The 4,487-nt window shown below is 38.8% G+C and overlaps 1 long non-coding RNA gene across 1 annotated transcript; it reads left to right on the top strand.

The window, feature by feature from the left end:
- The first annotated feature begins 2,051 nt into the window (after positions 1-2,051).
- On the top strand, positions 2,052-4,131 carry LOC134200384 (uncharacterized). Its single transcript, XR_009975279.1, has 2 exons — positions 2,052-2,352; positions 4,058-4,131. It is a non-coding gene; the product is annotated as an uncharacterized LOC134200384 (long non-coding RNA).
- Positions 4,132-4,487: the final 356 nt, after the last annotated feature.

Below are 4,487 nucleotides of genomic sequence, written 5' to 3' on the forward strand. Positions count from 1 at the left end.
TTGAAGTCGGTTAAAAAGCGTGATTTTGGTACCTTAAATAGCTCCTTGACATTCTATTATTCAAAAATATCTAAACTTTCTACGTAAATGAAGTCACGGGTAAAATTTAGCGTTTTGCCAAAGTAACTATCCCACACGGGCGAAGTCGCGAGTAAAAGCTAGTTTTATAATATTTTGCTTAGCGCTAACATATTTATTCGAACGTGTTGAATTAACATCAACCTTAACATAGTTACTAATGGCTTTAATTGTTTTAACATATTATTTTTACATTCCATACATTACATTACATTACATATTATTAGTAAACTAGACGCTACAGGATGTGGCAATTAAGTACAATACAGTTGATTGTTACAATTGTAGTGTTAAGTGATAAGCCGTTATATATTATTCTACTTTTATAAAATACATTACGTTTTTTGTTAACGCTGGATTTTATTTTCCATCAAATTTTCGTACAAAAAGCTGCATTTCAAATCGATTCCTAGAAGCAAACTCCGAAAACCCAGATAATTTCATATAATATGATGACAACAACGGCTCAAATGTCATTAACAGTTAAAATAATTTATTAAAACGATATTGTAATGGTTGTCAACCTTTGTACCGAAATCTGCAAGTGACGTTTCAGCGCTATGAAGGGATAATTATAAAACGCTTAAGAAATTTGTATTGCTATTAGTTTTGTTGTTGATAGCGATTAAACTAGAAAATAAAAATCGGTAAAAAACTTTTAAGTTAAACGGTTTTATTTTATGTGCACTGAAAACTACAAAATAAATAAATAGTTACTTACCTATCAACCTACGTAGGTCATCTCGGTCATTAATATCTCTGATGGTAGTGGTTGTCATAACATGAACCATGTCAGCGGCCGAAAGGCAGTTCATGAAAGAACACTAACACCAGGGTTTGCTTGGTAGGTAAACTAAGCACACACTATAACAAGTAGGTATTTTGACCTTCTAGTTCAGAAATATTTTAGTACTAGGCAGAATAGCTTTTAGGCATATTAGACTAAAATAAAAACGTGGGGCCCCTCTGAAATCATACCTATGGTAGAGCATATCTTATACTTTGGTAGATCATGAGCTCGGCGTTCGCTGGTGAAGCCGCCACGGCTGGTTATTGATGGTCAAAACCTCCAGTTACGATTATAGTAAGTCGATTCAGCGGACCCTGGACTCCGGAGCTATGAGGTTTCGGATGCGACCGGGATAAGCCGCTAGGATGATGATGATGATTATAATAAGTCGATACAATCCACACTTAGTATAGTAGAAAGTAATACAGAAATAATAATGGGCCCCACGTTTTTATTTTAGTCTAATATGCCTAAAAGCTATTCTGCCTAGTACTAAAATATTTCTGAACTAGAAGGTCAAAATACCTACTTGTTATAGTGTGTGCTTAGTTTACCTACCAAGCAAACCCTGGTGTTAGTGTTCTTTCATGAACTGCCTTTCGGCCGCTGACATGGTTCATGTTATGACAACCACTACCATCAGAGATATTAATGACCGAGATGACCTACGTAGGTTGATAGGTAAGTAACTATTTATTTATTTTGTAGTTTTCAGTGCACATAAAATAAAACCGTTTAACTTAAAAGTTTTTTACCGATTTTTATTTTCTTGTTTTTAGTATTTAGTGAAATTGTCTACCGAACCGAATATTCCTCATTCTATTTAATTCATTCAGTGCATCATTATTACATGGTTTCTTACCTGATAATTTAGTACAATCTAATTCCTCAATACATAGATAGCCCTTCCAGAGACTTGACTCGACTTAGAGCCACGTATGCTTGTCCTTCCTCAAACAATTTTGAGCCCAAATATACTACTGCATGGTCGACGGTGCTGCCCTGCATTTTATGGACGGTGGATGCCCATGACAAAACTAAGGGCAACATCCTTCTTTCAGCCGTACCATAATTGAATTTTGCTGGAAACTGTATGGCTTTAGGGTAAATAGCGTGCATGCCGTTACATTGCACGCCGGCAAATCCCGAAGTGAAAACGCTGTGGTCACCTTGATGTCATGAAGCCCGAATAATTCTAGCAACGTCATTAATACTAATGAATACATTTGGAATTTCAATTCTTTCAGGTTCACCGTTTTCAGGTATATCTGGCACACTAAGTCGTATTAAGTCTTGTTCACTAATCTGGACATTTTCGTCAATGCGTACATCTCTATAAAGTGGGTTATTTCTAGTTAACCATCTTAAAGCGCTGTAGAATTTTTCGCGAGATATTGTGAACTCTCTTGTGATGTTCAAATTCTCCAAACGTTCTGTAACTACAACGATACCCACCTGGCTGGAAGATCTTGGAAGCATATTAGGTAATCTTTCACTGACCTCAAAGATATCTTGGGCAAACAACACTGCTTATCCGCGGAAACCGTACTGCCCGTATAGCCCAGTAAATTTTACGATTTTAACAAGCGGGATGATTCTACACAGCAATCGCTGCTCTGCTTGCGTCAGCGCTTGAATCTCATCTGGTATTGAACCTGGATCCAGATTATTCCAGTACGCCTTTGATGGTGCTATTGTTTTATTACTGGTCACATGTGTTTGGCAGCGCGAACATAAAAGTAATGTTGTTTTTGAAGACAGTTCTGCAGGTAGATATCCTAATACAGCTGTGTTGTAACGTACAGTATGAATTTGGTTAGGATATCAATGCTTCGTGCAAATGTCACAAACGTGTATACACGATGTGTTAATGTCATTTTCAAACGCTTGTACATGATTTTCAGCTCTGCGTTGCCGTGCACGCTCACGTTGGTTATTTAACCTGTCGTGGCGTTGCTCAGTGTTTCTGAAGCTTCTAACTCTTTTCGTCTCTCACGCCGTCCTGTTAACCTGGCCTCATGTTGCTCAGGTGTTTCTGACGCTAATAGCTCTATTTGTCTGTTACGTTGTAATCTTAGCCTGGACTCATGACGCCGAAGTGTTTCTGACGCTATTAGCTCTCTTCGTCTGTCACGTTGTGATGCTAGCCTAGACTCATGACGCTCGGGTGTTTCTGACGCTATTAGCTCTCTTCGTCTGTCACGTTGTGATGCTAGCCTGGACTCATGACGCTCGGGTGTTTCTGACGCTATTAGCTCTCTTCGTCTGTCACGTTGTGATGCTAGCCTGCACTCATGACGCTCAGGTGTTTCTGACTCTACCAGCTGCCTTTGTCTCTCACGTTGTGCTATTAACCTGGTATCATGTTGCTCAGGTGTTTCTGTTGCTAACCGTTCTCTTCGTTTCTGTAGTCAACTGTGGGTTTCATTTTCACTTTCCTTTGCACGTTTCGTTCTATACTTTTCTTTTGCCTTTTCGAGCCTTCTTTTTCGTTGTGTAGCAGTTTCGTTTTTATTTTTGTTTGCTTTTTTATTTATTGTTACCATGTTGTTCCCACGATTAAGGGGCATTTTGACGGTCGACCCCGCCAGAAGTCCAGCAAAGGGGCAAGGCTTAATATACAACAAGATGCGCCCAATCTTGAGGGGGAAGCGCTGACGACATTACATTTTTACCCACCCTAATGCCATACAGTCCTCGGCACGTTTTAACCTATTACCTTAACTTGGGTGGTATAGCTACCGCTTACTAACGAGGTATCTAATTACCTAATTTTTTTTATCTGCCCCTCTAACGTCACACAATCTTGGACGCAACTGTTCTCGACACGACTAATCATGCCCCCACCTAATACGCCATTTTGTAACTTGTAACACCTAATACGAAATTTTGACATAATGACAGTATTCTGCTAGTGTAGTCCTATTATTTGATACCCATATTGTGGTGGTTGTGGAAAAATATGTACCTAGTCCGCCATATTGGAACGGCGTCCATCTTGAATTTTAAATTTTGACATAATCATCGTGTTTTACTAGTGTAGCCCTTTCATTTGATACCCATATTGAGGCGTTTAAGGAAAAATATGTAATCCGCCATTTTGTATCGGCGGCCATCTTAGATTTATAATGTCATTGATTTTATTATATTGTATTGTCATCTAAATTAAATGTGTGTACCAAATTTCAGATCAATCTGACAACGGGAAGGTGCTTAAATTTCAATTTCTAATTTTGACCCAAATAAATAAAAAACAAATTCCGTACAGGTCGAGCTAAATAAAACCGTTTAAAAAGTTAAATATCTTTTTTTATTGCATAGTTGGGTGGACGAGCTTACAGCCCACCCGGTGTTAAGTGGTTACCGGAGCCCATAAACATTTACTACGTAAATGCTGCCACCCACTCTGAGAAATGAGTTCTAAGATCTCAGTATAGTTACGGCTGCCCCATCCTTCAAACCGAAACGCATTACTGCTTCAAATTAGAAATAGGCAGGGTGATTATACCTACCCGCGCGGACTCACAAGAGGGCTTACCACCAGTATAAGAGGTATCACCGGTACAAAACGTCCTACTACCAATACAAGATGTCCTACCACCATATCTTCCATATCATC

The sequence above is a fragment of the Bombyx mori genome, chromosome 17 (genome assembly GCF_030269925.1).
Source record: "Bombyx mori chromosome 17, ASM3026992v2".
NCBI classification, from domain to species: domain Eukaryota; kingdom Metazoa; phylum Arthropoda; class Insecta; order Lepidoptera; family Bombycidae; genus Bombyx; species Bombyx mori.